Genomic DNA, 16300 nt, shown 5'->3' on the forward strand with positions numbered 1-16300 from the left:
AAAACGGCTGTCAACGATATTCATATTTCCAGATATCTATATCTGGTGACTCAACAATTATGTAGACTAGTTGATAATTTTTTTTAATCTAAAGATAGAAGATCTATGAGGCAGTTTAGGTAAAGAAAACGATAAAGTTAAAAAAAAGTATGTGAAAAAATTCCTTTCTACTTTCTTTAAAATACATTTCTACTTCTCGAAATAATACGTTAACACTTATGGCACGTAGAAAAATACTGTTTTACCATTTGGTTAGCTTGACCCTAATCCCTTATTCGTATAAGCTTTCAGAAAAGAACAGCTGTATAGTAACTGGAATCTCATCCATTGCAAATTGTCGACCACGTAATTATTCCCCGGACGAGAACAGAAAATCAAATAGAGTGAGATATGAGCAGTAAGTTAAACCATACTAATAGGAAGTCTTTCTTAAGACTCATATTTCAAGAACTTGAATAACGAGTGGCATGGGAAAAGAGTTTAAATATATGTCAGTTCAGAGAGAAGGAACAAAAATAGTTTGACATTGTCAGTAACAGCGCATAATTATATCAAACACAATCTTAAGTATCTGGATTGTAAATTTAAGTACCTGCATTCAGTATCTGGATTGTAAATTTAAGTACCTGGATTCAGTATCTGGATTGTAAATTTAAGTACCTGGATTCAGTATCTGGATTGTAAATTTAAGTACCTGGATTCAGTATCTGGATTGTAAATTTAAGTACCTGGATTAAGTATCTGGATTGTAAATTTAAGTACCTGGATTAAGTATCTGAATTGTAAATTTAAGTACCTGGATTAAGTACCTGGATTAAGTATCTGAATTGTAAATTTAAGTACCTGGATTAAGTACCTGGATTAAGTATCTGGATTGTAAATTTAAGTACCTGGATTAAGTATCTGAATTGTAAATTTAAGTACCTGGATTAAGTATCTGAATTGTAAATTTAAGTACCTGGATTAAGTATCTGAATTGTAAATTTAAGTACCTGGATTAAGTATCTGAATTGTAAATTTAAGTACCTGGATTCAGTATCTGGATTGTAAACTTTTCAGATTTCTGTCCTTTGCTTCTGTTTCCAATCTAATGTCACAGTTCCTCCATTGCAATTAATTAATTGAACTACTTCCGATGTTCCGAACACATCGTAATCGGAAATGCAAGTTGGTTTGTATTTATTTGAGACAGCCTTTATATTTTTAATGGTAAGAAAACATTATTTTTCCAAGAATTTCCTTCAAAATCTTCAATTAATATTCAGTAAAATTGAATTATGATCTTTCAATATGAATCGAGTTTTAAGTATGTAGTATTTTATTAATTTTAACTAAGTATTTTTTATTTTAACTTTTTATATTTAAAAAAATAAGTATTTCATGCATCTTGCACAATTTTGCTGCTAAAAGCAATAAATTTCGCTATAAATTACTTAGATTTCTTTTAAATTACATTTTTCTATTTGAATGTTTAAAAATAACTATATAATTGTTTCCAACATTAACATGAAATGATCGTGATTCAATCTTTTGGATCTGTTTATATCGATTTACACTTCATATTATTAAAGCTTATGCATATTGGTTAATTAGAATAAGGCTTGTTTCATAATTTTTAAGGATCTTTTTTTATTGAAATTACTCCGGAAGATGAAATTAGTAGTTATTTTCCTACCTGTTAAAAAACTAAAAATTTTCCAAGTTTTTGAAGTACATAAAAGATAATAAAAAAGGCGAAAAGACTACAAATCATATTTGTTTGCGAAATGAAAGACGTATCTTTTATTTTAATGATATACATTTTTGAAATGAAAGAGAAAACTTTCATTTGGTAATGATTTTATTTTTCAGACATTTCAACAAATTACAAAATTTACTAAATTTTGTTATAACAAAAGATAGAACAAAAAAATATGATCTTCTGATCTGTGTATACTTTTCCTTTAAAAGTTTTTGAAATCCATGCTCCGCTTTTTTTCTCTCGACTAAGATAAATATCAAAGCCAGAAAAATGTCATTCTATTGAAGATATCACGCTTGGGAACTCTAACTAATATCATTTTAAGAGCAAGAAAAATTCATCTTCAATTCTTAGATTCAAAAATAATTATTTGAAATTAACGCAGAGGAAAGTTTTTTTGTAGCAAAAAAATTAGAAGAGACGAAATTAAGAGATAAAGGAAGTAACTGATGTATGAAGGTAGATGACTAAGGAAATTACATCATTAGAATAATTTCTTTCGTCCTCATTTCTTTAATTTCCTTAATTTTAGTTAATCATTGCTTAATTTTGTTTTTCGACTTCAACTATAAAAAAAACAAATTTCAACAATTTAGATTTTTAATTAATCATGAAACAATGACTTTCAAACAATTTGAGCATCACTTTTTTTAACTATTACAAACAGGTATTTATAATTAGAAAACACATTAATGCTGATTACTCTTCTGTTTCAAGTGAGGATGTATTTTTATTTTATTATTATAAAACGTTGAGATAATTCCAAAAGTGAAAAACCTGTAAAAAACATGAAATCCCAAGAACGCGAAAGTAATTATCTATTCAGATCGTAGAATATTAACATTTGTTGTTACTGCTTAAAAGAATAATTTTTTTCTTAAGTTCATCTTTTATAGTAATTTCATCTACTATAAAATGTAAAAACAACATATGAAAAGGAGAATAGATAAAAGCAAAATATTACTTTAGGATTAATGCATCTTTTGTATTTATTTTCAATGGAAATTTAATGATGCGTTTAGGTTTACATTCCGAACTGTAATTTTCTTTTCTGAAAACTTTGTGCTACGAATCGTATTTTTCTCTCAAAAAAGATCTGTTAGAAAGTTTCAACAATTTTTCTAATTATTTTTCGGGCTTTCGATATTGCTTTTCACTATTATATAAGTGCTACAAAAGGTATCACAAATCTTATATTACAATAAATTATTTATAGTATATTATATATAATATACTATTAAGTTATTGTAATATATATATATATATATATATATATATATATATATATATATATATATATAAATATTTATATACTAAAAATACTATAAAAGGAGATTAACAAACCATATTTTTTAAACAAAACATAAAATGATATCTTAACATTGTTTTCGTTCATAACCGGTCAATGTGGTCTTCCAGAAACTTTCTTGTATACTTTCTAATAAATGTACTTATTACAGTTCGACCTTTGGCACCATTTTTTGGCGATTAATCCCAGAAATGAGTTTATTAAACAAGCACTGGAACACTGATTGTATATTTTGGACTTTGTTTTTCCGATTTGTGGGAACCAAAATTTAACACAGAACTAATGTAGTAAAAAAATCAGATAGTACAGTTAACTCCTTAAAGGATTTAGTACAATATTTAATACAAATACTAAGTTTTATCTATCTATCACTCTTCGTTGAGTAGTTATAGCATTAACACATATGTAGTCAATCAGTTAGACAGATTATCTTTGAATGGATTTCTTTCAAATTTGATAGAAATCTACACATTTAGTGCGCAATTTCATTCCAAATTTCCTTCACCTAGCTCAAAAGGTTTCTGAGTTATTGTTTGGACATGCAGACATAATTCCAAGAACGATTTTTCTGATCTGAAACATATAGATTCGTCAATATCTCCAGTTGAAATTATTTGTAAATAACAATGATTTCTCTTTATACTTCGCATACAGAAAGTAAAAATAACTAAAGATGTATTTACATGTGCCGTTTTTGTTATTTGTCTTATAATCCTTTTAAATCCGTACAGTATAATCAAGATGCTTATTTCTTTATGTTCAGTGACTTGTTAGGGAAAACGTTGCTTTAAGACAATATCAAGACTACTAATGACTAACATTTGATCATAAATATTGGTCATTTAACAAGGACAAATCCCTAATTACATCCTTTTCTACAAACTGTGGGGCACACATCGATCATTGCATAGCGACGAGTAATTGTATAGTTTGAATGTTTATTTGTTTACGCTCAAAGAAGTATTCAATTATTGCTTTGCTTTAAGGCTGTATTAGAGCTATTGTTGAAAGCCTTAATCTCAAATCATGGTGATATGGCGAGAATGGTTCATACTAAATTGGATTATTTTCTCTAGACTGCTATCCTATATCAATTCTTGTTTAATCTCAATATCCATCATAGTATTTTTAGCATATTTTTTTTAAATCTTAAGGAATTATAAAAGTAGCATCCTACTTTAAAACTACATCAACTTTATTAATATGGAATCATTACCAGAAAATAAGGAAGATCCCCGAGTTGGGTCCTCCTCTCCAACTTAATCATGATATTCTGTAGTTAATTATTTTTAATATTCAAAAAGCTTATAGTTTAAGTCCCTACTTTAACGGCTAACCTACGCTCTTAGCCTGGAATACCTTAACAAATAAGGGCTAGGAGATGAGGCCAAATTCTTTTCTTCTGATTCTTAAGCTACATCGAAATGAAAACATTTTATCGTGGCCAGATTTAATGTTCTAGGTCTACGCTGAAAGCAGATATCCGTGATCAGGAATTCTTTTAAGATATTTCATAAGTTTCTTCTACACCATGCTAGGAATAATTTAAACTGGCTATGTTTATATAAGCATCCAAATTTATCTATTAATTGTCTATGGCTTCGGTATTAGTCTTCCTAGAGCTCTTTTAAAGTATGTTTTATTGGTGTTTCTGTTCTCCTAAAAACTTTATTTCTACATCTTTCATTATGGATAGCCAAAAGAAATGTTTACGTCTTGTTATGCTTCGTTGCTTTAAAAACGGTGGGCGTGGTATTTGGACTATTACGACCTTCTGCAATTGGTTAAGAGATTTAGAGCTGACAGTTTTTATTTGGAAGATATATACCAGAGCGGGTGCCCAGCAATAACGGAGATTATCAAAAACTCATTCTCGCTGAAAATTTGAAATATGGTGTGCGTGAGATAATGCATGCCACTAACAATTCCACGATAACTTCACATAATTAACAATGTCAATTGATGCAAAGTTTGGGTAATACACCTACTGACAGAGACCGGGCTTACAAACCATGTCTCTGGGTGTGATTTACTTATTCAGCGACGTGAAATAGATGCCTTTTTTGTCGCCGGAGACGAGATTTGGATTTCGTATCAAAGTATGTATCGAAAACACATTTGATCTTAAGAAAATAAATATTCAACTGTCGGGAAGCCTAGACTTCACCTGAAGGATAACCTTTTTTCCATTTGGTGGTACCGGAAAGGTGCATTATACTACAGGTACTTCTTCAGGATGAAACCATCAGTTCGGCCAAATACTGCAAGCAGATACTGATAACAGAAATCTAACATAGCAGAAAAATATTCATAATTAACAAGCTGATGAGGCGTAGTGTTTCATCAGAAAAATATGAAGCCACATGTTGCATTGGTTGCAAGAGAAAAGCTGTTACACTTTGATTGGGACGCTATACTCAGTACTCCTCGGAACTTGCTCGATTACTTCGTGTCATTAAAAATTATCTTCATGATAAACGGATCTTATCATAAATGAAATAAAAATGCACCTCAAGGAATATTTTGCAAATAAACCCGACAATTTTGGAAAGAGGGAATAATGAAACTTTCTGAGATATGGAAGAAGTTGATAGAGCAGAACAGTTCATGTATAATGCAATAAATTAACCTTAAGCAAGGAATATCATGCATTCGATTAGTACCAAAAAAATGGGGAAATAGAATTTTGGGACAACCTAATACCAGTACCCATTTCTGACCCTGAGTCCGAAATTTTCTCACCAGTTCTCAAAACTTTCTTTCGCCTTTTCATCATCTTTGTCCAAATTATGTAAGAGGGTCATCCAGAGAGTAAGTTCCATTTAGCAACATACAAAAAAAGGGAACCATTTGGAATTAACCTTTATTCAATAATAAACTACAATGAACAGACTACTTTTCGAAATTGGTGCTACAATATTTTAGACATTTATTGTAATTTGTTAAGGATTTATTTATAGGACACGAGAGTTTAGATGTCTTCGACAAAGAATTATGCCACTTGCGATTGCAACCATTGAGTAACAACGGATCTGAGCTTGTCGTTGTCCTGGAATTTCTGGCCAACAAGAAAGGACTTCAAGTGCTTGTAACGATTAAAGTCACTTGGTTTGAGATCAGGTTTCTAAGGGAGTCAAAAATTTTCCATTCCAATTTAGATGTTCATTTATTATTTAGTGATTTTTACCAAATAATGTTCAATTTAGATGCAGGTTAAAAATAACTTAGAAGAAATAATGTTCATTGCGTACTATCACCAGTATATTTCTCTGTCTCTTTCTCTTCTCTAACTCAATAAAAAGTACTCACTCCTCTTTCAAGCAAAGCTTCACCACAACTTCTGCACTTTCTACAAAGGTTTATGATTTTCACTCTTAACACGTATGGGGACACTTGCGCGATCAATGCGTATCATATGCTTTTGCCACTTACATTTGCGTGGGCTTTCAACATTACAACAAAGGTTAAATTTATCATTTATAAGTAATATACCCGGAGTTGCCTGAAAGTAAACATTTTTATACATAATATTTGTTATGTAAAAATTTATTTTATACAATACACAAAATCATTTATTACATCATGTCATTTGGACTTGGGAATTGATCATCTGTAATAGCTTAAAAATAATTTTTTCTTTGAAAGAAAAATCACGCAATATTGCGAGTCATGCGTATTATATGGTCGTGTATTATCATGAATGTTCAAAATGTCGTCCCTAGGCATTTCATGACGGTTATGCAGTTTCCCAAGTATCTCGCAATAAAGCTGTTGGTCCTCGTGACTGTGAAATCCTTCAGCAAAACACCAAAACACTTTACGTCCTTCATTGAAATGCCACACTCTCCTTCTGACCATGGAATCGTTCATTGCATTGGGTCCGTAAGCTTCTCAAATTTGTCAGCGAATTTCACAAGCTTTGATGTCCCTCGTATTGAGAAATCGGATGACAGACCTATCTTATATGTGGCGGAATGTTCGATTGTTTTAAATTCTCACTAAACAAGCGCTGCATTAAATCAGTAATCTGAAAATAACTTTATTCGCTTGTGAATAATTCAGCAGAAAAAAATGCGCATGCTTGAACCAACAAACGCAACTATTCCGTGGACTTACCTTTCTGGATTATCTGCTTATTTTCGTCTTGTTTGCGTCATCAGTTTGTTTCGTTATCTTACATTTGGTATTGCTATCTTATACGAGTATCCATGTTAAGTGCATTATTTTCTGATTCCTTGCTTAGTAAAGATTCTTTCTCTTTATATTGACAGCGATTCTTGCTCTGAGATAATATTCAGGTATTTACTTATTTATATAATGTATTAGTGATTACTTCAATTGTGAAAACAGAAATGATTTGAAGTAAAATCTATAAAAATGTTCCAGAAGAAAAACCCTATGAATTCAATTGTTTTCCTAAATCCACTAGGTATAAATTTCTGCTGCTTTTATTTGCTCTTACATTAGTTTCTGAACACTACAAAATCAATAAATAGAATTATTTTGAAAATAAATACCATAATATAGGCTGAAACTGTATGTATATATGCTCTCGAATCAATAAAAGGCCATTGTTACCCAAGGGAGCGTATAAGCGTTTAGCTGCAAGGATATTACAAGATATATTTTATTTCGTACGTTTATGTTTATTTGAATAGCATATTACAAATCTATATTATTCTTGATTATTTCTAGTTTATATGAATAGTAATTTTTCTAGTTAATATGGTTTCGTTTTGTTTTGTGTAAGTTATGTTAAATTGTCTGTTGGCTCCAAGATATAAAAATGTGTTGCAACAGATGTCACTTTTTTTTCTGCGTGCATTGATCACTAGATCCAACTATTTTTTTAACGAAAAATAGTTGAATCTAGTGATAATTCAATAGCAAGTTTACAATCATAAAGGAGACTAAAGTCAAAATTTAAGCTCGGTTTTTTTTCTAAAACTATATAAAATAATATTAAAAAAATCCTCTAAAATATTGTAAAACGTTAAAATTTGTTAGATCCAAGTAACTTTTAGAATATTAAAAATCTTATGAAGAGAACTGCTTTGTGCAAGTTGAATCCTTTTAAATATACATAAGCAGAAAGCTCTAAATTCTGTTTAAATTAAAGAAGGAATACGAAATTAGTAGAGAAATAAGACAACAAATAGGAAATATTATGCATCTTTCTCTAACTTTACTGAAATGTGTATATTTATTGAACGTCATCATTGAATGTTCGATGGTATTTCGTTGAATAGAAACCATGCATCTAATTTAAAAAAAGCTGAATTATAATTTCCTCTATTCTCAGAATTTCTGCACCCAAAAAGTTTTTTAAAACTATGATCTAATTTTCAATTGCATTCGGTATTTAATCTAATACTTATAATCATATGAATCAACATACTGGCTCTTGGTTTCTTTATTCATGTTAACTTCTCTAGAGATAATCAATTGATCTCCTGTATTACGGTCTTCTTTGAATAAAGAATTAAGAAGATCTGATTTGAATAATAAATAAATGCTAAAGGATAAACTTCGTTTGTCATTGGAAGACTTTTGAATAATTGTACAGTTAAGAATCCTTCAGCAAAGTCTTATAGTACTTTCTTTGTTTCTGTTTTGCTTATGCAAATTAAATAAGGAAATGAACAAACAGCTATGTACAATAGATCAACTGGTAGTTTCTTTATTTTCATTTTCCCCCTCTGCTTCTTGAAGTTTTGTTATTACAGGCAATAAAATACCACCGGCGAAATCCAGAGCTTCATTTGCAATTTGAATATTTCAAAAATTTTTACGATCTGAGTAAAACAGAAAGGGGGAAATCTTTGTTTATTACTTTGGGAAGTTTAGGAAATCATATTTATTTCACAGTCTTGTGTAATGATTAACATGGCTGCAGCTTTTGTCTGTATTACATATTCCGAACTGAATAATAAATTGCGATTTATCGTTTTGGATTTATTATAAAGCATCAGACGTAAATTCTTATTTTTATTATATTGCAGTACAGAATAAATTTTAGGCTTTGGTTTCAGCTGTTTTAAAATTAACAGTAACCGTTAGTTTATTCACAGATCGAAGCCCACTTTTCAGAAAACTTGCAATTTATTGATATATTGATTTATTAAAGTCTTGATTTATATCGAACTACTCGTGTATTCATAATAAATATAACAATTTTAACAGTGGTCAGATGATCAGAGCAACACCTGAGCAAGTACTGTTCTCTTCAAAATTCTACGTGCTCGAAGCTGGCACACATATCCAAGCTTTTGATGTAATCGGATTGATAATTTGAGATCATATCTCCATACCACTATTTTTCTTTTTGAAAAACACTTTAAAACTGAATTATAATAATGTAATTATTGAATCCGTTTTTCAATTTTTACAACTCTTTCAAGTAGCTAAAAATAATGCATGCAATTATATTCTACATGTCTATTTTTTATATTATTTAAGCAGAAATTGGATTGTATTTGCATAACAAAACATGTTAACGCTGTTTTCAGGATGACAGTATATAAATTCTGACCATTCGCAGTTTGCATGATCAAGTAAGTAAATTATTCATTAGGTTTTAAAACACATGGATAATTTTATATTTGTTAAACTTAACTATCCAAATAAAGAAATGTTGCTTGATTCATACTGAACATTTAGTATTATTCAAATTTCTAAATTTTCAGTAAATAAGTGAAATATTTGTAAGTTTGTAATTCCACATTTTAGACTAATTGGTTTCTTTAATTCCTTGCTCTTATTTTAAACATTAATTTTGCTTTCTATTGTATTCTATATATTTGAGTTAATCATATAACTTCATATGTGGAATCAACACAAATGTTCCTCACTTATATTCTCATTTTAGCAATTTTATATAAATCGAAATTTATAAAGCTATGAAATTTCTCCTTTATAAAATTTTCCCAGTAAATATTTTATCTTCTTTAATTTGTGCTAATCTATAAAAATTAGTATTGTTTATATAAGAGCTATGCCTATAAGAATTTCATAATCAACAAAAATTTAAATTACTTATTTTCTTTTGGCTTTGGAATCATTTGCAAAATTACTTGTGCATTACCATAATATAAGCAATAAAACAGTCTTGCAATAAACAGAAATACAAAGCATTTCAAAGTTTTCGGCTATATTTTAGTATATTATGATATTTCTAAAATGTCCTTTTCCTCTGTTTTAGGCCGCATTAGAACAAACAAAAATAAAAATTCAAGTAAACATTTACAAAGGGGTTTAAAAGTTTTAAAATGTAGAAGAACGCTTGAAGCGCGTTACGGCCGCTCTGCAGAAGTTTCACTTGAACTCGCTAGAAGCGTTCTAGACGACAAAGAGGTTAAAAATTGAAGCTACATAGGTATTAAATTTGCTTTACTCTTAGCCTAAGCTCATTTCAATTCAATGTTTGGTGTAATGTTGAATTCTCACACATGTCCAAATGGTGAAATAATGTGTTACACATTGGTCACGCAGGCATCTTCATAAGTAATTTCTGGAATTGTAAGACTTTATAGAAATAGTACGGAAGTTGCGATAAGTCTTTGTTTTAAAGGAAAGTGGGTACTTTTTTATGCTTTTGTTGAGATTAAGAGAAGAAAAAGAGAAATATACTGGCGATAGTACTCAGGTTCTTCCAAGTATTTCCTTGAGTATTTCTTCCTAGTACTTCCTTGAGTATTTCTTATTGGTTATTTTTAACCTGCATCTAAATTGGACACCATACAGAGAAAATCACTAAACTAATATACGAAAGCCTAAACTGATTCCCTCATAGAGTAAAAAACAAAAATTGCTACAACTACAAAGCAAAAAAAAAAAAAAAAAAATACGAATACTCTGGTTTTAAAGACGCGGTAACTTGAGTGGATGCATTTGAAAATTTTTTAAAAAAAAATCGTATTTATTTATTTCTCATTTTATAAATTTTACAGAAGTAAGAGTATTATCTAAAATATAAATATCTTAACTAGTAACTAATTACACTTTTGGGGAAATGAGTTAAAAATATTCCAAGTAAACGAAATCTATACGTCTAAGAATCCATAAGATAAATATGCCATTGCGTGCAAATCGTGCAATCATTTGGCCTCTTTATTAGATAATATAAAATGCGTTTTCACTAATAGGTCAGTATGCATAAAAAAAGCAATTATTCATTAAGTAATTTAATAAGAAACCATTACCTCTCATTGTAATTTAAGGAATGACAAATTTGAATTTCAGAATGCATTGTGGAAATGTTAAAATACATAAATTTTCCATCGGATATTTAAAAAATGATGATAAAATAGTCAACTATATAGTTCTTGATTCTTTTTGAATTAAAAATAGGAGGAAAAACTTTTGTCTTATCAAATTAAAATTTATGATTTGATCGCCGAAAAATATTCATTGATTTGATTTTGAAATAAAAATCTACATCACTTTCTTCGTTTCGTATTCAAATATGTTTCTTAAAAAAATGAAAAGAAAAGCTTTATCATTTTCGTCACATAAAATCGAATGCAAATTGCTGGTTTGGTTACGAAAAAAAAAAGCCTATCCTAAGTTGTTTCCAATAGATAAATGATCATTATGATGTAGAAAATTTTTGAATTTCATTTGGAAGTCACATTATTTTAGCTTTTAGTTTGAAGATTTTGAGGAAAAAGATGAATACATAAGAGTAACATGTAGCGTACATTTCGATGTTTATAAGAAAGTATTTTTAAGGAGTGTATTATTTCAGTTTCGTACTCCATCAGCTAAAAATCTGGTACTTATGAATAAATCAATATTTTCTAAATTTTTTAATGAATGAAAGAAAGAAAACACATTTTGATTAATGCTTTTTTAAATCATTGGAGAGGCTAAAAAATAGAAGATCCGAGACGTAAGAATATATATATATATAATATATTTCAGAGAGCTTTTTTTAACGAAAGCCATTAAGTAAAGTCAAAGGAAATTAATGTTTTTATGTTAGAAAATTTATTCTTATTGATTTTTTCTCTTTACAATATGAGAATGGTAGATTTCTTTGAATGTATTAGGATTCATACAACTCTGTACCCTGTTCGCATGGTGTAGTGCAGTGGTTCTTAACCTTTTTAAGCCGCGACCCAAATTTGAGAAATATATATAAAAAATCTTCAATCCTACGACGATTTTTTTTGACTTACAAATTTTTTATTTATTTTTTTAATAATAAAGATAAACAAAAGTACTTTTCGATCCAAGGAAAATTTAATCAATAATCAAGTGTTTTTAATAATTTTTATTGACCAAATTAAAATATATTTATAACTTTTTGAAAATAATTGACATTTTAACTTATTCCTAAAAAAAAAAGAAAAAGAAAAAGAAATATCAATACATATGTTAAGTCTTTTAAATTTAAAATGCAAGTCATACAGTTTTAATGAATGTATTCAAGCACAAGGTTCTCATTTTCGATTGTTGATATTTATTCAAGTCGTCATTTCTAAAATGTCTGAAATTTGGTGTATTACTAACTTTTTTGGTTCGAATCAGCGCGACCCAAGAAATATGCTTAACGACCCATAGGTTAAGAACCGCTGGTGTAGTGGTATCTTATTATTTGATTAATGAGCCGTTCTGAAACAGTATGAGGCCAATATAAGGTTGATTTTAGAATTCTGAATCGTGAAAGTAAGAGATCAAGACTTGAATGAAAATAATTTATTTATACTACTCTTTTACGCCAATGTAAAGTCATTTAATCCACAACGGTAGACTTATTTTGCACTAATTCTACATAAAATGGTGCAGTCTAGCCAAGGTTGGCTCTTGCGCCAAAACCCTCCAATTAAATCTACACAAAATGATGATTTTGAATGAAATTATATCTCGAACTCGTGATCCTCCAAATGCCCGAGCTTAACATTAAGTAATTTGCGCCTTTTAATCCCTAAACTGATTATTTTATTTATCTAATTATATGACATTTATTTCGAGAATATGTTGGTTTACTCATTCAATGAAAAATCCATAAAATATTTTATTACAAGTATTTGTGGACCATACGCAAATTTGTATCGGATTACAGCGTCTTTGAACGATTTCATGTCTGCTTATTTGAGAAGCGATTATTTGATGCCCTCATGGCTTGTGAGCACTAGGATTAAGGGATTAATGCTGGTGGCGTCAAAAACCTATATTCTTATGATCGATCCTGACTTAAAATAAATGGATTAAAGATTATTGGCAAGAATGGTGAGAACTCATGTGATGATTATTAGCATGTAAATGATTTATTTTATATCTATTTTTCATATGTATCTAAGTGCAGTATATTAAGTGGTCGGCTCACTCACTATGTCGGACAAACACTAAGTCAAATTCAAAGTGGCGACAATATAGGTTCCACTGTTTAATTAAAACTGTTTGTAAATTGTAAAAATTAATTTGAAATAAATTAGAAAATAAAAAGCAAAAAATGCTAGTCCACAATCGTATTCGAGTTTCGTGAATGCCACGCCAGCATATTATCCACTATAGTATTCGCTCCGCGGCAACAGCGACACATTATTAGTATATAAGCCATGCAAAAAGTTTGAAAGCCATTTTCTCGAAATTGACTGACTATTGCACTTTAACATTTTCGTGAGTGAACACTCTAAATGTGTACTAACATGTATACTGATTCTCATCCTGAACTTAATTTTCAACCTCATGCTATCCCTTGTGAGCTATTTATAAGCTAAATAGCAATATGGCCCATCCTGATTCTGCTGTTTTGAAATATACACAAATCTTAATGACGACTTCGCTATTAGTCTAAGAAATAAACAAAATTTTGACCTGCCACTTCAATTCGAAATCTGATTTTTTATTTCCTTGAAAAAAATATTTCTAATAATTTTGCTCTGCTCATTACAAATCTTTAATTATTTATCTAACGAAATAGAAAAAGAGTTAAATTAGTAATAAATATTCTTGAAATTTTCTGTCAACCACCCATGCGAATAATCATAGAATAGTATACGTTTTTTAAACCTACATGAATTCTCTCCGTGTATCTAGATAGAATTTTTATTGTATTGATACGACATCTTACAAACGTCAATATTATCATATTTCTTAAACTGGAAATACATTCTGTGTTTATCTTCGGAAATACATTCTGTGTTTATCTTCAGAAATACATTTTAATATTCTGTGATCACTCATTCAAAGAAATGGGTTGTTGCAGCTTTATGGCAAACTCTTGTCTGCAGGGGCATAGCATCACAAGTTCGAGATCTGATTCTATGAAAACATCTTAAGCTAAAAGGCTATAACTTTTTTAAGACCATAAGACTTGGAAAGGATGTATTTTTGTAGGAAATATTTTTTTTTTACAATCTTAATTTCTAATATTCAGAAAATATAAAATTAAACATATTAACTTAAAAGTATTGCCAAAAATATTATAGAAATGAAATAATGAAGATTTTAAATTGACAAAATATTACATGGCCAAGTCAAAGCTTACAATCGACTAATGTATTAACGTCATCTATGAAATGCTTTCATTTTTTGGGTGTTTTCAAACTGGTTTCTGACAAATACGACAAAGAAGTAAGAGATGTGCATAAATATTGCAAATGAGAAATAATATTAATTATATACGATTCTCATACATTTAAAATATAAATTATGATGTTTTTCCTCATTTCAAATATGTCTTCTGAGCTAAAGCTATCGAAATCATGCCACTTTACGCAATATTTTTAAGTTTGAAAATTTTAGAGATGAAAATTTTCCATGCTGAAAAACAGAGCAATCCATTGTTTCATATATATTTTGCGAATGCATATTTAAAAATGAACATCTGAAATCAAGCAAAATGTTTTCATAACGTAAGCACTTCATTTATTATTAATTAAAATCACTCAACTTTCTTAAAATTTCAAGTTGAAGTGTATAAATGCAATATAATCTTGTCTTGATAAAAAGAATTCTCCAAAGGATTTTTAAAACACGAAACTAACAGTAATGACATTCAAATTAGTTTCTAGCTTTCGATTTTGATTTAAAATGTCTGCGGATTTCACCAAAAAACTTGTAATCTGAAAAAGAAATTAAAATCTTAATTCATTTGAAGATGATTTCATAATTAAATTGTGCGAACCCTTCTGCAATTATTCAAATAATTGAAAGTTAAAGAACAATGCGATTGATATTTTTACAGTCTTCGATTAACATTTTAAAGAAAATTCTATTTAATTAACGAGGAAATTAAGTGTACAGACCACAGAGATGGCAAATCTTGAAGGCACATCGCAACACTCGTGTTAATTTGTAGTAATTAGAGAATAATTAATGCCACCCTTTTTTTACTGCGTGAATTTGATTAATTCCAGTCATTTTGTTGCTTTCTTTAACAAACTTCCTAAAGGCATGCAAATCATACTTTTGGACATTAATAGCTCGAAGCTTGTAGCTACAACTCCTTCTTGTATAATTAGAAAAGGTTTATTTGGGAGCTTTTAAAAGGTGAAACAAGTTATATTTCTTCGCTTTAATTGTCTTCTGCAATGTAGTTTGTTAGTATTGGCAAAGTATCAAATTACAAAATTGGTCATTAGGCCGTTTTGTACAAAAAAGAAATTGAAGATTTATACTTTTCGTTTGCATTTCGTTTGAAATTCAAACGGATTTACATAGTTCATCTTTCGCTTGCGATCCAATCTCAGCGTTTATCTGATATATATCAATCTATATATTGGCTAAACAATATAGTTGACATTCTTATGGTTGATAAAATATCAAATTAGAGACGCTTTCGTAGGGCTACAAATAATTCTTCGAAAAAACTTTTAAGATTAAACTGTATACAGTTTTTCTCAAATGCACAGATACTGGATTCGAGTCTCCCTCTTCGGCATTTTAATTTAGCTTTTTTGAGCAATATTTGAAAATCAGTTGCTGATTTAGAAAATTCTTATAATTTTTTTTCTTTAATGTAGCAATTAAACAACTATTCATAACGAACAACAAATTGATTCGCAAACGTATTGCTAATGCAACATAGATTCGAAATAATGTTTAAAATTATATTGACGTAAATGCGTTAACGTAATTGCGTATTCAATTCCGCTAAACATTTTTTTTTATTATATCGTAAGATATTGCATTGTCAAAACTGGTTTTGTAAACTTGAACACGTTAAGCATCAGACCTATTTTGTCTTCTTTCTTGTCTAACACGCGATATCTGATGTCTTTGATACGTTAACAATGATAGAT

The sequence above is a fragment of the Argiope bruennichi genome, chromosome X1, assembly GCF_947563725.1.
Source record: "Argiope bruennichi chromosome X1, qqArgBrue1.1, whole genome shotgun sequence".
Taxonomy (NCBI): domain Eukaryota; kingdom Metazoa; phylum Arthropoda; class Arachnida; order Araneae; family Araneidae; genus Argiope; species Argiope bruennichi.